The sequence below is a fragment of the Chiloscyllium punctatum genome, chromosome 8 (genome assembly GCF_047496795.1).
Source record: "Chiloscyllium punctatum isolate Juve2018m chromosome 8, sChiPun1.3, whole genome shotgun sequence".
NCBI classification, from domain to species: domain Eukaryota; kingdom Metazoa; phylum Chordata; class Chondrichthyes; order Orectolobiformes; family Hemiscylliidae; genus Chiloscyllium; species Chiloscyllium punctatum.
In genome coordinates, this window is record NC_092746.1 from 45,841,745 (window position 1) to 45,861,245 (window position 19,501).

The 19,501-nt window shown below is 40.7% G+C and overlaps 1 protein-coding gene across 11 annotated transcripts in view; it reads right to left on the reverse strand.

Annotated features, from left to right (window-relative positions):
• The window catches only part of ppp1r9a (protein phosphatase 1, regulatory subunit 9A), a 363,720-nt gene that overhangs the window by 271,172 nt on the left and 73,047 nt on the right, over positions 1-19,501 (reverse strand). The gene's annotated exons all lie outside the window — the stretch shown is intronic.

Consider the following 19,501-nt stretch of genomic DNA (forward strand, 5'->3'; position numbering starts at 1 on the left):
TGAGATAAGGCAAAATTTTGCACAAGGTGGTGAACTTGAGGAACCCTGTAGAGGGGCCTGTAGAGGCTAAGTCACTGAATATATGAATGAATGAATGCATGGAATGAAGGGAACAGAAGGAAGGAGGGAATATTGCTGGCTGGTAAAGGTGTTAAACAGCATGGTGAGGGAGCAGGAGAATGGCACTGAGAAACAAGAACAGCCATGATTATAACTGAATGGCAGAGCAGGATCAACAGGTCAAATGGTGTAGTCCTGCTCCTATTTTCTATAATCCAATGTAAAACACCAATAAGTTATCAGAATATTTAGTATGGTAGCTATGAGCAACAGAATTTGGATTAGCTGAAGCTTCCAGCATATACAATATAGCAAGCAATCTAACAGTCTCTAGAGGGAGGCAAAGTCACAGATGACAGCTTCAGCAGCAAATCAACTGCAACAGATGAAGAGATATAATTAGAGGCAGGCAATGTTACAAATGTGATAGTGGGCGATCTCATTCTCCTCACCAATTTGTAAGTGCAAAGAGCTCATGAAATGTTGTTATTAAGATTTAGGTCATCTATTCAGTTGCCTTTCTGTCTTCCCTATTACTTTATTCATTCACAGGATGAGGGCATTGCTGGCTAGGCAGCACTTATTGCCCACCCCGAATTGCCCAGAAGATAGCTAACAGTCAACCATGTTGCTGTGAGTCTGAAGTCACATGTAGGCCAGACCTGAAGGGAACAGAAGGAAGGAGGGAATATTGCTGGCTGGTAAAGGTGTCAAACAGCATGGTGAGGGAGCAGGAGAATGGCACTGAGAAACAAGAACAGCCATGATTATAACTGAATGGCAGAGCAGGGTCAACAGGTCAAATGGGGTGTCCTGCTCCTATTTTCTATAATCCAATGTAAAACACCAATAAGTTATCAGAATATTTAGGAAGGATGGCAGCATCCTTTAAGACCAGCAAAACAAATCCCCCTCATCTCTTCCATCTCTCCCACTCTCTCCACCAACCCCCCCACCTATTGCCTCCCACATCCCCCTTTCCCAAGTTATCCACCGTCTTGATTGTACTCTCTCCTATTTCTTTCTAATATCTTGTTCATCCCATTTGCAAGTTCATCTTGTCTATCAAATCAATGGCCTGCTGCTTTGAGCACCCCCAACCCCTACCAAATTGATGACTTTCTTCTTGACACTAACATTGAAAACTGAAACTGGAAATGCTTTCCTATTTTGCAGCTTGGTTCCCTCCTGCTCACAATTCGAAATCCTTCTCACTTAAACATCATCAATTTTCTCCTTTGGTTTGGTACTGAACTCAAAACAACTTTTTGTTGCATTCTACAAATTTAACCATTTGGTTTCATATCGCAGACCTGGATACATTCTGGCTCAGGGATTCCTAAATTGTAATTGCTGACCTCCAAGGATTTGCAGGATTAGATTTCAGGGTGACTATCTGAGGCAGTTAATATAATCAATTTTGACAACTGCAAAATCCTTTAAACATGTGTTTTCCAATCAAAATTAAATTTCAAAGTATTTTAATGTTGACCCAAACCATGAAGCTATATATCAATACATCCCAAACTAATGGTCACTGCAGTTATTTCACAGCCTGAAAAGATCGATTAAATTTAAACCTAGGTCCATTTAAATGCAGTTTGTTCAAGGCGCTCTGCTGAGCAAGAACACAAACACATCTGACGTGACATGATACTTTCATTAATTATACTCAAATAACTTTAAGTTTATTGTAAATGAACAGTTCTTCCACTTTAGAACATAGAATAGTACAGCACAGTATAGGCCCAGTGGCCCACAATGTTGTGCCTAGCATTTATCTTAATCTAAGATCAACCTAACCTACACACCCCTCAATTTACTGCCATCTATGTGCTTGTCCAGGAGACATTTAAATAGACTCGCGTCTTTCAATGCCTTAAATGAGTTGTGACGGGCTAGGTTTTGGATTGTCCAGTTTTATTGTGTGTAGGGACTGCAATTCACAACTTGTTTGCACCCATTCAGATCAAGGTAGGCAACATCTAAATCACCTCATTTGAATCATTGTAATTTTGGTCTGATTGAGTTCAAGTTTACCTATTGTCTTGAACATTGCCTGCTGCCTCTGTTTTGAACAGGGGTGCTTGGCAGCATTATTTGGAAATCATGCACTCTAGCCAGCCAGTTTCTTAAAGGCAGATTATCTCTGTCAAAAGGAACAGCACTAAAGAAGTTTGTTGACATATAAAACATCAAAATATTGAACACCAGTATAGACAGAGGGTTCCAGTAACAAATACAACAGTGAATTCATTAGTTGGGGATATACACAAGGGAAGAGATGGCAGGATTCTGCATCACCCTCAAAAATCAATGAGAGCAGATGGCAATTTCACAATTCTGAATCAGAAAGCCTAGAAACAGTCCACATTAGACCAAATACCTTTTTAAATAAACTGTCCTGGTGAGTGAATACATTTTAATAGAATGTCTCCTATTATCCACACTGACCAACTATCAGGCTGATCAATGTATCATCTCTCATACACTAAGAGCAATCTGTGGCACTCAAGTCTTATGGCCTGTGAAGTTGCTGCTCCTTTAACAAGGTTACGCTGTCCTTGTTTTTTTTTCAGAGAGGTCATAAAAGCAATGATTCCAAGAAGTCTGGGTTTAACTGTTTGAAAGTACTTTCAAGTTTTAAAAGAAAACACTTATACAATGAAAGGGGAGTGGCAGTTCTCCCAGCCCAGTTTTTATCTGGTTTGGTTTGGTTTGGCTTTAGCAGTCTGGCTGTTCAATGACAGCAGTCAGTCAGTTTTGAGGCTGCTGGTCCAAGAAACAGCTACATTGAAGAAAGTGTTCCATGCTGAATCTCTGTGCCATCTCTCTCCTGTAACATCTTTATTTGCCAAGGGGTATTATGGAGATTGCAAATATAGAACAACCTTGGTTATCTGAACATCAATTATCCGAATTTCGGATTATGCGAACAAGATCTCAAGGAACCTGAACACTCACTCTCTCACAGACACTGATAATGGCTCCCATTAGCCCCATCCCACCCACCACCACCCCCCCCAACCACCCCCCACCCCCACCCCCCCAACACACACACACACACACACATATATAAGCTTGCAGAATTTGTACTTGCAGAATTACATTTTATTTTGCTCAAAAACTGCATGAATCCACGTAAAATTCTGTGATATATTTTAGGAATAGAACTAGATCTGAACATTGGGGCACAGGCAGCCTCACACAGGGCACCTCACACTTTAAATGCATTATCTGAGCTGACATGGCACCTATTGATAAAGTTCACTTGAGAATGTAACTTTAAAGAAAAGTTCTGGGATTTACATAGGAAAGAACTGAAACTTAAACAATTCAGGTGTTTTTCTGTATATAATTTCAGTTGCAATACACTGTAAACTTTTGCTGTAAATTCTGTCTCTTACGATCTTATACTCCACAACCACCTGATGAAGGAGAAGCGCTTCAAAAGCTAGTGCTTCCAAATAAACCTGTCACATCTCTCTTCAGATAACTCTGTTACAAGAAAACCAGCTGCAATCTATCCAACCTCTCTTTATAGTTCCAGATTCTAATCTGGTGCCATAATACAATCAAGTTCCTCTGCTCTGGTGTCTGTCTGTTGTCTTTTCAGATTATGAAACAATCACTGTTTAGCATTTATTGTTATATTGTATTCAGCTTTTTTCCCCCAGATGTTCAACAACAAAAATATTCCAAAAACATGAGTGTTATCCAGTTTTGACTGGTGCATTCCAGAAAGGCATCTTAACAGCAACAACTCAAGGACAGAAAAGAAGCCACAAAAGTCTGAACTGCAAAAATCCTTGGTCAGGTCGAGCAATGAGGAGATTTCTTCAGGTGATAGTTATGGGAATCACAAATGCCGTTAGTGGTGACAATATGTATATGTGTATCACTTTATAACAGGCAAATTATACTGCATAAACGTATCTGGTGTAAATAGCAGTATAGTTGCTGTTTCCATCTTTCTGACCCCATCGTCTCTGAAATGAATGCAAATCATCCATTACATTAGTTCAAGAACAATGCCAACATATCATCAGAAATTGGTGAAACAAAATCATGACCAAGGACATATGAACTAAGAGCAAGAGTAGGCAATTCAGCCCCTCAAGCTGATCACGGCTGATCTCATATCAGCCTCAACTCTACTTTCCTGCCCATGCACCATACCCTTCCATTCATTACTAATTAAAAATATGTCATCTCCTCTTTAAACTAATTCATTGTCCCAGCATCCACTGCACTAAGGTGGTGAATTCCACAGAGAATTAATTTCTCCTCATCTATTTAAAAAAAAGACCAAACAAAGTAAAAAGATGGAAAAAGTAAAGCAGGATTCGGTAATCCACTTGACATGACTTTCACATTTCCATCTGGCCCAGCTAAAAATAACAAGTCTTTTCAACATCCCATATTGTTAATTGTAGTAGGGGGTGAAGCAGTCACAACATTTTAGTCGCATGTAAACTAACACTTGAAATACTATAGTATACAAGGCTACAGACTAAGTGGGAAATAGGACGAGAGGAGACAGGTGGTTGGTGACTGGCATGGACACAATGGGCCAAAGGGTCTCTTTCTGTGTTGTAAAAACTGTCTCTAAGATGAACTGCAATACTGAAACTGGTGCATTTGGTACCATTAATATACTACTTTTCAATTTGTCTTCATAGCAAAACCTATCTTTGTACATAACCAAACATCAAGATGATCTGATAGCTCAGGGTACTGTAACAGGTCATATTCGAGAATATGATTTCACACTTAAAAATATTTTATCCCAAAAAAAAGATTGACCCCAATGCCAGAACTGTTCAGTTGGATCATTTTTCTCCAACTAGCAACTGGATGTTGCGAATCAAATGGTGGAGTTATTTAGAATTAAACATTTTGTCAGCTTTTAGTACAAAACTGAAACTTATTTGGGTTGTCTGTTATAAATAGTACAATAGACATATTGAAAACAATCTTTAAAAGCAAGTATACCCTTGCATATGTTGTAATTCTTTAGATTGATGATCACAGATGGCCCCACAATAATCTAAGATTAAAATGCTTCATCTTTATAACCGCATTGCTGCCTTGATGGGAATATTCACTCTATATTTAGCAATCCTATACCTGTGAAATTAGTACACACAGATAAATAATCCCCAACTCCTTCCATCAGCAGTTCTTTTTTTTTCGCTTAAAGGATAGAATACATTCAGAGTACAATGATAATCATTTATCATTGTCTGATTTATGAAGACAGTGGGGTAGTATGTTACCAAGGTCCCCAGCTAATGCTTTGGGGATATAAGTTCAAGTCACCATAGTTGGTGGAAGTTTTTTTTAAAATTAATTAACAAAATCTGAAACTAAAAGCAAATATCAATAATGGTGACCAGAAAACCCAATTGGATCACTAATATGCTTTAGAAAAAAAAAATGCCACTCTTACCCATATGATCCATATGTGACTCCAAAGCCACAGCAATGTGGTTGATTCTTTGACCTGCTGAAATTATCAATGATGACTCAATTGCATCAAATTGCTGCAGAAAAGTTGGAACGGTATAAAAGCAGACACACCATCCAGCATCAACTTAAGCACAGGAAACAATGATCCAGGTTACCCCATCAACATGCAAAGTCCTTAATAACATCTTGAAGCTCGTTTCAAGATTGAGAGGACCATCCCACAAATTAGTCCAGTAACAATCTCACATAAGTATAGTCAATGAATGATAACTTGTCCCACTCTCTTCTATCACCAGTCCCAGGTAATTATCTCCTGTCCCACTAATAGGCCAGGCCCAGCAAACATAGTGCACAAAAACAGAAATTGTGGCAGGTCTGGCAGCATCTGAGAAGAGAAATCAGAGTTAACATTTTGGGACCAGTGACCCTTCTCTCTAGTGACTTGTGTGCATGTAGTTGGACAATATGAACTTTTATTGTACTCTATCAACTGTGAGTCTGGAAGAAGCACTAAGAGTAGTAGGGGCACGTAATGTATTATAGTTATCAATATCCATGAAAAAAGACTAATTTGATAGCACCACTACTGACCAAATCCTGATGGACAATAGATGGTGTGGAGACCAACTAGAGGGGAAAGAAACTACTTGACCTCACTCTTGCTAACCAACCTAATCCAAAAGCATCCAAATCCTAACCATCTTCAGCTTCTTTATTATTGAACTCCTCTATCATAAGGTCAAAAGTGGGAAAGTTCAGTGCTGATTGGACAATGTTTATTAACATACTGAAAGAGTTTGTTTCCATGTGCAGCAAGACATGACAACATTTAGGCTTGGGATAAGTAGCATGTAATAATCACACGACAAGTGAAAAGCAAAGACCAACTCTGATAAGAGTGAATCTAACCACCTCCACATGACATCCAATGAATTAGCTTTACTTAATCCACCAACAACAACCGACTCAAGGATCACTTAACTGGTGCTACAGAGCTACTCTTGCTAAGTGTCCTCAATCAATGTACATTCTGTTCGCTTACAACTAAGAGGAATTCTGATTCATCAGCTGAGGGACAGCTTAGAGTGCTAAACAATAAGAGGTTGCCTGGATCGTGTTTCACCCAGTGATATGAATCTTCAAGAGGTCTAAAGTCAATATTATGCATCCCAGGGCATCCCTCTTCAGACTAAAAATGAACATGCCACTACATCTTGTGAGTCTGTATCTGGACTTTAAGGTACAATTCAGAAGCAGCTAAACTCTAAAACAGTATCTGTAGGACGAAAGAAGGTTTAATATTTTGAGCTGGTGACTCTTCATCAGAACTTATATCAGTTAGGAAAAACTGTTGGGGATACCTGATAGAGTATCTGGAGACCAGAGAGAAACAGAAATATGAACGGGATAAATAAACGAGGAGCGTATGGATGACAGGTCAGAACAAAAGAGAAGCAAAGTAAGTGATAGAGAACTGAGGGGAGCACAATATGGGTGATCTGCGCTGAAAGCAAATTATGTCATGGGATAAAAGACCTGAGACTGGGTGAAAATGGTTTGACTGTGTGAAAAAAGCATCAGATGTCAAATCCGGGAGACAGTAAGGCCTGCAGATGCTGGAAGTCAGAGTCAATACATGTGAAGCTGGAAGAGCACAGATCAGACAGCCTCCGAAGAGCAGGAAAGTCAACATTTCAGGCCGAAACCCTTCATCAGGACTGGGGGGGGGGAAAGGAGCCCAGTGGGAGGGGGTGGAGCTGGGGGAGGGGTAGGTGGGATGATTTCAAACCCACTGACTCCCACAACTATCTCAACTACACCTCCTCTCACCCACCCTCCTATAAAAATGCTATCCCATACTCGCAATTCCTCCGCTTCTGCCACATTTGCTCCTAGGATGAAGCATTCCATTCCAAAACATCCCAGATATCCTCCTACCTTAGGGACCATAGTTTCCCCTCCTCAGTAATTAAGGATGCCCCCAACCGCATATCCTCCTTCTCCTGCACTTCTACCCTCAAATCCCTTCCCCACCAACAATAAGGATAAGAGTTCCCTTAGTCCTCACACACAACTCCACTAACCTCCGAATCCCACGCATCATCTCCCGACATTTCCGCCACCTACAATCAGACCCCACCATCAAAAAGATATTTCCTTCCCTACTCCGTCTGCTTTCCGCAGGGAGTGCTCACTCCACGATTCCCTCAACTCTACACTCCCCACCAACTTCTCTACCACAGCTGGTACCTTTCCCAGTGACTGCAAGAAACGCTACACCTGATCTCACACCTCCCCTCTCACCTTCGTCCAAGGTTCTAAACAATCCTTTCAGATCCTACAGAGATTCACCTAAACATCATCTAACTTCATCTATTGTATCTGTTGCTCTTGATATGGTCTCTTCTGTATGGGGGAGACCAAATGCAGACTCACAATCCAGTTCGCAGACCATCTGCACTCTGCATGCACTAACCAACCCGACCTTCCAGTTGCTATCCACTTTAATTCACCCTCCCACTCCCCTGGCAACATGTCCATTCAAGGCCGGCTCGGTTGTCAGAGCGAGGCCAAATGGAAACTGAAGGAACATAACCCTTTGTTTTGCCTGGGAAGCTTACAACCCAATTGCCTCAACATTTATTTTACCAGCTTCAAAGTCTCTCCTCCCCCAGCCTAATCCCATGTCTAGCCCCACCGCTCCTCCTCACCTCCCTGACCTGTTCTAGCCTGTCGATCTTCCTACTCATCTATCCGCTCCACCATTCCTACTGACCAATCACATTAACCTCCTACCTGCATCTACCTATCAGAATTGCACCTACCTTACCCCCCAGCTCCACCCCCTCCCGCTATCTATTTCTGGGCTCCTCTCCACAGTACTGACGAAGGGTCTTGGCCCGAAACATTGATTTTCCTGCTCCTCAGTTGCTGTCTGACCTGCTGTGCCCTTCCAGCTACACAGCTATCAACATTTCAAAGCAGGACTGAATATGGGGCTGGATAATAAACACAGAAAAATGGCATCAGGCTCCAAAGTTATTGAACTTGATGTTAAATCCCAGAGGCTGCAAGGTCCCAAGCAGAAAATTAGATGTTGCTCTTCAAATTTGCGCAAGGGGTTACTACAACACTGTAGCTGTCTGTGACCAAAATGCTGACGTGGGATTACAGTGGCATACAACTGGAAGCTCTAGGTCATTTTTACATACAGAATGTAGATATTCTGCAAAGTGGTCACCCAGTCTGCATTTCATCTCCTCAATGAAGAATTGTGAAGAGCAAATACAATGCACTAGATTGAATGAAATACAGGTAGCTGCTTACTTGGAAGCTAAGTCTAAGGCCTTGGACAATGAAGAGGGAAGAGAAAATATGCAGATGTTACACCTTCTGAGATTTGTCACAAAGCTAGTTTTTGTTTCCTAAAAGCTGTTCCTTGGCTCAAGGATACTCTGTCCTTGATTATTTTCAGAGGGGTAATAAGCTGTGCCGGGCTCAGATCTGTCTGGTTTGGCACAGAGGTGAAAAGGATTTTGAGATGCCTTTTGTTTATATGTAAACAGATGAGACTTCAGGCAAAAGTGGTCATGTTTTAGAAGTCACCTGTATAAAGAAAGGGGAGTGATCAGCTCTGTAGCTGAGATGAGCAGCTTAGTTTAGCCCAGAACCGGTGGTTGGGAGTTCAACAGTGAGCTATGTGGAAACTCTGTCTCTCTCTTTCTGCTCTTCAACTTAAATTTGTAAGCATGTGTTCCATTTATACTGGGTTTTAAAGGGAGTTTGCTTATTGGGACTGTTGTGTATGTTCAGAACAGCATAATTAAGCCTAATTTGGATAGCCTGAATTCCTTTGGGGTTCTGTAATCTGTTCTTTGTGTTTCATTGTGTAATTTTGTGAATAAATTTCTGTCTGTTTTAAAATCTAGTAGTCAAACTAGCTATCTCACTCCAGATAATTTTCACTGTATACTTATCAAAACAAATTGAAAGTTATGATCTGGGCTGCCTACTTAATGTTTGAGTGGTCTGGCCTAGTCCATAACAAATTGCATGGGAAGGTGCCATGGGAGTGTGTGTGAGTGAGATACTGGGCATGGAGGAGGAGTGGATCATCTCTGTGGAATGCTGACAAATGAGGGTAGAGAAATAAATGTCTGCCTGTTGGAGGTGACAGAAATTGTGGCTTACGATCCTTTGGATGCAGTGGTGGGTGACCAGTGAAGACCAGCAATGGCAGAATGGTTAGTACTGCTATCTCACAGCCAGAGACCCAGGTTTGATTCCAGCCTTAGGAGACTGTGTGCAGTTTGCACATGAGTCTGCAAGGGTTTCCGCAGGTGCTTTGGTTTCCTCCCACAGTCCAAAGATATGCAGAATAGATTAATTGGCTTTGCTAAAGTCTCCGTAGTGTATACAGAAGTGCAGACTATATGGATTAGCCATGGTAAATGCAGGGTTACGTGGATATGGTAGAGGGGTGAGTCTGGGTAGGATGCTCTTCAGAAAGTCAGTACAGACTTGATGGGCTCAAAGGCCTCTATTCACACTGAAGGGATTTTATGACCCTATCGCTGTTGTGGGTGGGGAGAGTAGGGGGTGAAGGCAGATATGCAGGACAACACTCTCAACTAGAATTGGAACAAGGAATGTTCCATGTGCCCCACAAAAGACAGGCATAATTGCGTCCATGTGGATACCCATGACCACCCATTTGGCCTGAAGAAAGTGACGGGAGTTAAAGGGGAAGTTCTTCAAAGTGAGGATGAGCTTAGCCAAGTGGAGGAGGAGGGTGATGGTGGTAGATAGGGATGGTTCTAGCTTCTCTTCTGTCCCGGCCTGCCATACACAATTCTGTAATTTTCCTACCCCTCTCATATCTCTCTCCTTCACTAGGCTCCATCTCAACCTATCCACTCAATTTTTTCTAGCTACAATCAGTTCTAATGAACAGTCAACAGTTTCTAAAACAGTCATTCTGCTTTATTCCCACAGATGTTGCCAAATCTGTTAAATCTCCCCAGCAATTTCTACTTTTGTTTCAGATCTCAAGCATCCTGTTCTTTGTTTTATTTTAGGATCCTTTTGAAAATACACTGCACTTCATTGCAACTCACTGCACAAAACAATTTATCTTCTCTCTGGTTCTTGTGTTTTTTGTTGTGGTTCAATCTTAAGTTACCAAACCTTCTTTCAGTGGAAAGTTTCTCCCCATCTATTCTATAAAAAACCTTCATAATTCTTAAGTTTTCACTTAATCTTTTTGACTTTAAATAGAGCAGTCCCAATGTCTCGAAGCTCTCCTCATAACTGAAGTCTTTCATCCCAGATACCATATCAGTAAATCTCCTCTGCAACCTCTTCAAGGCCATAACATATTTCCTAAAATGTTAGTGCCCAGAATTGGACACAAAATTCCAAAAGAGATCTAACTAATGAATTATAATATTTTATTATTGCTTGTTTTCATGTTCTATACTTCTATTTTTAAATCCAAGGACACTATATAGCTTGCAAACAGCCACAACAACTTTGCCAACCACCTTCAAAACATTGTTCATTAACAGAAGGTTCCCATCCCTGAACCCTCTGTGTAATACTGTATATCTTATATTGTCACTTTTATTTTCCTTCCAAAAAGTTTATGTGTAAGTATAATCAGAATCCAACAATGACAGTAAAATCATAACCATATCTCTATTTTGACTCATATACAATGGGCAATCAATGCGAAGTTTGACTGAATGGTTGCATTTCTTGTCTGCTAGTCAGCCTTTTAGGTGCTGAAGTAGGTAGTTACAAGATCCCAAAACAATAAAATATCAAACACATGTAAATTCTTATCAAAGTTGTACTTACTTGGAATCTGTAGTGCGCTGAAAGCTCCAAAAGATCATTATTACAGGAAGTTTGACACTGAACTACATAAACAGATACTTGGATATATCAAAGAGGTAAATTATATGCAGCATCAAAGAAGGAAGAGAAATCCAGGGAGGTGTAATGGTGTCCGAAGGAAATTCCAGAGTTTTACATCATAAGATATAGGAGCAAAATTAAGCATTTCGCCCATCAAGTCTCGTCCACTTTTCAAGCATGGCTGATATGTTCATCAACCCCATTCTCCTGCCTTTTCCCCATGACTTTTATTTCACTTACTGATCAAGAATCTATCTAACTCTGAATTAAAGACACCCAAAGAGTTAGCCTCCACTACCTTCTGCGGCAATGAGTTCCACAAATTCACCACCATTTGGCTGAAGAAATTTCTCCATCAGTTCTAAATCATTGTAGCTTCACTAAGGCTGTGCACTCAGGTCCTATTGCTTTCTACTAGTGAAAACACCTTTCCAATGTTCACTTTATCTAGGCATCTCAATATTCTGTAAGTTTCAATGAAATATCCTCTTATCCTTCTAAACTCCATCAAGTACAGATGAAGTGTCCTCAATTGTTCCCTATATGACAAGCCCTTCATTCCCAGGATCATTCTTGTAAACCTCCTCTGAACTTCTTCCAAGGCCAGCACAGCCTTCCTTAAATACAGGGGAGCGCAAAACTGCTCACAATATTCCAAATGAGGTCTGACCAGAGCCTTATGCAGCCTCAACTTCTCTTGTAATTTAGTCCTCTTGTAATGAGTCCTAACATTGCACTTGCCTTCTTAAATGCCAAGTGAATCTGGATGTTAACTTTTAAGACAAGTCCTTTGTGCTTCAGATTTCTGAAGCCTTTTCCCCACTTAGAAATAGTGTATACCACTATTCTTCCTCCTGAAGTGCATAACTTTACACTTTCCCAAGTTGTATTCATTCTGCCACTTCTGTGCCCACTGTCCTCACCTGTCCAAGTCCTTCTGTAGTCTCCCTGCTTCCTCAACACTACCTGTCCCACCATCTATCTTTGTGTCATCTGCCAACTTAGCAATTCCTTCATCCAGATCGCTAAGTGTATAATATTATGGTCCCAACACTGACCCCTGTGGAACTCAATTAGTCGCCAGCTTCCATCTTGAAAAAGACCTCTTCACCCCCACTCTCTGCCTTCTGCCAGTCAGCCAATCCTCCATCCATGTCAGTACCTTGCCCCTGACATCATGGGTTCTTATCTTATTTAGCTGCCTCCTGTGCAGCACCTTGTCAAAGGCCTTCTGGAAATCCAAATAGATCATCTCCATTGCTCTCCTGTGTCTAACTTGTTTGTTACCTCCTCAAAACATTCTCACAGGTTTGTCAGGTATGACCTCCCCTTGAAGAGGCAGTGCTGAACCCTCTGAACTCTCTCCAGCTTAATAATATCCTTCCAATTGCAGGTGACCAGAACAGGACACGGTTCTCCAGAAGAGGACTCACCAATGTCCTGTATAAGCGCAGCATCACTCCCCATCTCCTGTACTGAAAAGACTGAACAATGAAGGCAAGCATGCTAAATGCTTTTCAACCACCCTGTCTATATGTGACACAAACTTCGAAAAATTATGTTACTTAATTCCTAAGTCCCTCTGTTTTACAATATTACCCAATGCTCTATAATAAATTGTATAAGTCCCACACCAGTTTGTTGTGCCAAAATCAATACCTCACACTTATACAGATTGAACTCCATCTGCCATTTTTTAATCCATTGACTCATTCGATTAATATCCCTTTATAGTCTTAGAAAACCTTCTTCACAGTCTACCATGCTACCAATTTTGGTGTCATCTGCAAACTTACTAACCATTACTGCTATATTCTCATTAAAATAATTTATATAAATAATAAACAAAAGAGGATCCAGAACCAATCCCTGCTGGTGACAGGACTCCAATCCATCTTTGTAGTTACCTTTACTCAACTTCTTTTGTGGTCACTGCCACCTTGGGGTTCCTTCACTCTATACTCCCTAATTGAGTCTGCCTCATTACACAGCATCAAGTCCAGAATTGCCTGTTTCTTAATGGGCTCTCCTACAACTTATTCCAAAAAAAACCTATCTCACAGACATTCCATGAATTCCTTTTCCTGGGATCTACTACCAGCCTGACTTTCCCAGTCCACCTGGATATTGAAGGTCCCAATGATTATTGTTTTTCCTATATGCCTTTTCTTCTCCTGATTATACCTGAGAGGGTATAAAAGGACTCTAGTTGAGAATTTCAAAGTCGAAGACAGTGTCTTAGTTGAGGGATTCTTCAAAATGCTCTTTCAGGGACCATTTAGCACTGTACTTAATCTAATAATAGAGACAGAGTATATACACAATGTGCTAAATGACATGCTGAGCTGTAACTGGCATTTGGTTTAGTACTACATCTAGTTCAGAATGTTGTGAAGGGGCCAACTGGCGAACCTTCAAGAAAGAATGTTCTGGTTCAGGACAGGTAAACAGGAAGTCAAAAATCATGGCGCTGGAAAAGCATAGCTGATCAGGCAGCATCCAGGGAGCAGGAGAGTCGATGTTTCAAGCATAAGTTCTTCATCAAGAATGCCTTGTGAAGTCACATTCCTGATGAAAGCTTATGCTTGTAAAGTCGACGCTCCTGCTCTTTAGATGCTGCCTGACCAGTGCCACACTTTTTGACACTGATCTCAAGCATCTTCAGTCCTCACTTTCTCCCAGAGATAAATAGGAACTCAAGGCTGCCAGAAAAAAGGAGATGGCAATATCAGACAAGAAACATACATAGGAACTCAGAACATGAGTCTGTCATTAAGCCCTTTAACCTGCTCTGTTATTCAAGAAGATCATGATTGACTATATCCTCAGATCAACGTTCCCAATCTCACTAATATTTCAGCCCCTTGCTTAACAAGAATCTATCCATTTCTGCAATAAAACTTATTTACCACATTCTTAGGAAGTGAGTTCCAAAGGCTCAGGACCCTCTGAGAAAAAAATAATTCACCTAATCGGTTTCCTTTCCTTTATTAGTCTGGTAAACTTTCTTTGAATTGCTTCCAATACATTTACATACTTCCTTAAAAATAATGCCTTACTGTGCACAGTTGTCCACATAATTCTCCAGTCTCACTATTGTCCTATAACAATTAGAGCATAATTCCCCAAATTTATACTTAATTCCTCTCATGATAAATGTGACAACGTTCTATTAGCTTTTATAATTATTTGTTGTACCTGCATACTTCTCATGTGACTCGTTTGGGACACCCAGAGCACGCTGCAGAGGTCTGAAATCTCTCAATGTTTAGATAATATGTTTTTTTTTTCTATCGTTCTCACCGAAGTGAACAATTGCATAATTTCTACATTATACAGGTAGTTCTCCTATAACACGCATTTCATAAAAGCAATTTGGCTGTAGCACCATTTGTGAATTGCAGACTTTTCTTTACAAAGCGAACTCCCATTGGTTATTGCACAATTCCATGCCCTATATTATCAGAGGGCTGTGATTTATTCTGCTGGTGCATCTATTGCAACAAGTTGTTGTTTCAGTGTGGTTTTTTTTTGCTTCTATCTGCAACTAAGGTAGTTTCGTTCGCTTCCATTACTGACAAAAACCAAGTGAGAGCCTTGAATATGCTCCAAGGGGTAACAGTTTAATCATTTCAGGGGTAATAACACACTACTCTGGAATGCTGATTGGATCATGCACAAAGGATAGTATTTGGAGATTGGCAGTTGGTGGTGTTGAATACTGAACAGCCATCCCCTATATACCGGATCTGCTCAGATGAGGAGGACTGTGACGGGCACCTGGAAGTACTCAGGGATGCCCTCATAAGAACGGGATACGATGCTCAACTCATCAACCACCAGTTCCGACGTGCCACAGCAAGGAACCGTAATGACCTCCTCAGGAGACAGACACGTGCTGTAACCGACAGGGTACCCTTCATTGTTCAGTACTTCCCAGGAGCTGAAAAACAATGCCATGTTCTTCGTGACTGCAACACATTATCAAAGAGGATGAGCACCTCGCCAAGACCTTCCCCACACCTCCACTGCTTGCCTTTAAACAATCGCCAAACCTCAAACAGATCATTGTTCGTAGCTAGCTGCCCGGCTTTCAGGACAACTTCATATAACCCTGTCACGGTAGGCGCTGCAAGACATGTCATAGTGTGGACATGGATACTACCATTACACGTGGGGACACCTCCCACCATGTACGTGGCAGGTACTCATGTGACTCAGCCAACGTTGTCTGTCTTACACTTAGCAGGCAAGGATGCCCCGAGGCATGGTACATTGGGGAAACCAAGCAAAGGCTTTGGCAACGGATGAATGGGCACCACACAACAATCAACAGACAGGAGTGTTCCCTCCCAGTTGGGGAACACTTCAGTGGTCCAAGACATTCGACATCGGACCTTCGGGTGACCATCCTCCAAGACTTCGGGACAGGCAGCAGCGAAAAGTGGCCGAGCAGAGGCTGATAGCTAAGTTCCATACCCATAGGGAGGGCCTCAACCAGGACCTTGGGTTCATGTCACACTACAGGTGCACTACCATTGCACTATACATACACACACACATGCACACAGATACTAACACACACCCTTACAGACACACACACTCCCACACTCACACATGCATCCTCTCAGAGACTTAAATCACTCTACACTCACGCACACACATATACACTCTCTCTCACAGACACTCACAACCCCCCACCCCAGACACAGACACACACTCCCACATGCACCCCCTCACAGACTTAAGACACTCTACGCTCACATACATACACATATACACTCTCACACTCACAACCCCCCAACCCAGACAGGTAAACACACAAAGACCCACATGCACACATTTACATATACGTTTGTGGGGTGAATTTCTACTTGCAGAGTTACATTGTACTTTGCTCAAAAACTGCATGAAATCATGTAAAACTCTGTTATCTCACTTTTTAGATGTGAATCAATCTAAACATCATGGCACAGACAGAGAACACAGGGAGCTAACACTTTTATTCCTGATGAAGGGCTTTTGCCTGAAACGTCGATTTCGCTGCTCGTTGGATGCTGCCTGAACTGCTGTGCTCTTCCAGCACCACTAATCCAGTATTTGGTTTTCAGCATCTGCAGTCATTGTTTTTACCTTCAACATATTGTCTAGCTAACACCAACTGTTACAGTTAACTTGAGAATGCAACTTTAAAAAAAAGTTTTGTAATTTACACATGAAAGAAGTGAAACTATCATGGTATGCAAACAGATGAAAGACTCAACAGACAATCAAGGTATTTTTCAATGTATAATTTCAGTTACATCACACTGTAAACTTTTGCTATAAATTCTGTGCCTTACAATTGTGTCCACCACAACCACCTGATGAAGGAGCGTCACTCCGAAAGCTAGTATGTTTCCAATTAAACCTGTTGGACTATAACCTGGTGTTGTGTGATTTTTAACTTTGTACACCCCAGACCAACACCGGCATCTCCAAATCATATCTTAACTTGTTTTGCATAATAAATGTCTGTTTTATTGCAAAAACTAAATTTGCAACATTACATACTTATTTTTGTGAGAGACAAAAATAACTTGTTAAAACCAAAAATCTGATTTATCAAGCCAGATTTCAGACCGAGATCTGACTTGCCTAGTAATAACATCATCGCAAATCATAACAATGCTACCTCAAACACCAAGAGCTTTTATTTCCTTCAATAACTTTTGATGTGGCCCTTTATCAAACGCCTTCTGGAATTCCAAGTACAGCCTTTAGTCCCCCATTATCCACAGCATGTTAGCTCCTCAAAGAACTTCACAGATTGATCAAACATAATTTTTCTTTCCTCTGAGTGGCCTACTATAACTTCTCTGACATTTTATAAAACTTTCCTAATGACAATAGGAAACTAACTAGCCTGCAGCTTCCTGTTTTCTGCCATCTTACATTTTTGAATAAAGGAGTTACATTTGCTACCTTGCAATCTAATGGCACAATCTCCAAATCAAGGAAACTTAGAAAATAAAATCAATGAATCAACTACCTTATTAGCCACTTCTTTCAATCTCTAGAACAAAGTCCATCAGAACCCGGGCACTTATCAGCCGAAATCTCCAACAATTTACTCAGACTGCTCTGATGATTGCAATTTTCCTGAGGTCATCCTTGCCTTCTATTTCTTGATTTATCACTGCCTCTGGAATGTTACTTGTGTCCTCTGTAGTGATGGCCAATGCAAAATACCGATTACTATTCATCTACCAGCTCCACATTTGTATTAATTCTCCGGGCTTACTTCCAAATGACCAACAATCATTTTACTAATTTTTTTTCAATACTTATAGAAATTCTTACAATCAATTTTTATACTTCTTACTAGTTTTCTTTTGCACTCTGATTTTTCCCTGTTTATTAATTTTTCAGTCATTCTGCTTTCTTAATTACTTTCTACTAATTTTCTAACTTGCCATCTGATTTTGAACAAATACAGATCAACAGAGAATGGGAGTGGAGTTTCTGGAACTTTTAAATCATGAACAATCAAATTTTTCAACCGTTAATCTGTGTTTTTTATAGGTTACCTTGTTCCCTAGTTTCATTTCTTCAGCTGATGAGTAGTGAATAAAATCAATTTTTCAATTAATGTTAAAATGAAAATAAAAATACTGAAAACTTCTTTGAGCCCAATCGTTTAGGTACTGTGGGCAACTTTAGCAGTCCAAAATGGCATCCTAGGTCACACATGTCAGATGACATGCCAGTCATCATTCTCGTAAGAAGATTTTGAATGTACAGTGAGCATTCACCATAAGTACAGAGTAGACAGACCACACCAATCAGGGTGCAAAGGTAATGTGATGCTAACTCAGGCATTTTGGTGCCCAAAACACTTACTATGCCGACTCGTAAAGATGGACAGCTAGGCATGCATTTAGCTACAGGAAGGATATCATCATTATCTAAATGAATCAACTACTTGATTACAGCTAAGTTGTCAATTAATTTCTACTAACTGTTGCAACAACAGTAGAAGTGTTCAATCTTTTCCTCAAAGCTGTCAATTTCTACAGGTCACAGAACAGCAGGTGGTGATGGGCTTTGTTTCTGACTTAGGTTTTTTGTACATACAAGCTGATTCCTGACTGAGTACAGGAAGAGGGGTGGGGTCTCTCTTTTAAATGCAGCTGACTGAGAGAATTAAAAGTTGACATAGAGTAAGGCGAGGTGCTACAAAACATAAAAGTAAAATGGGGCTTTCAGAGCAGATGAGCTTATTCAGGGAGCATTTCATCGACCTGAGCCTCAGTAAGCAACAATGCCAGATATCTGCATTTCAGTGTTGCCATATAAAATGCGAGAGCATGGGTATAGGGGCATCGCTATTACCACAGTTATAGAGTGAAGAGGAGGAAGAACAGGTATAAGAAGCAAAGAAGGATTACATTTGGGGAGGGAGGAGACAACCTGGTCAGCATTTGCTTAGTCAGGCTGTCTAAGATTACGTGTAATATGAATAAACAATTCTATCTACGCCTTCATTCATTTTTGGAAAGCTGCTGAATTTCAGTGGAGAAAACTGCAAATGATCTTAGAGCATTACTTCAAAAAGCTATGGACCTAAAAGGCCGAGGTTCAGTCTGTACCACTAAAGGATTAGTTGCAAGAATATGAACTAGCTGGATGATCGGCAATAGTAGGAGAATACATGCAGTAATCAGGACAGAGGACAGCAGATTTATGCCCCACAGAGTCACTGCTCTGTGCTCAGGGAAGTGCCTCTACAACTTCAGAAATTCACTGGAGAAAAGATTGCTCACCTGCAATGACAACCTGTGAAATTATTTCAATACCAGTACCACAACTAATGATGGTTGCAATCTGAGGTTGCATGGCAGTAATCTGTGGAAGAAGCCATGCAAAGTCAATGAGATCAGGGACATTGACCACCAAATGCGGCACTATAGTTGGTTCTTGAAGCATGCTCATGCAGCAGCCATCACTTTCTTTCTGGACAGGATAGACATCAATCTTTGTCAAAACTTAGTATCATTCACCTTCATTT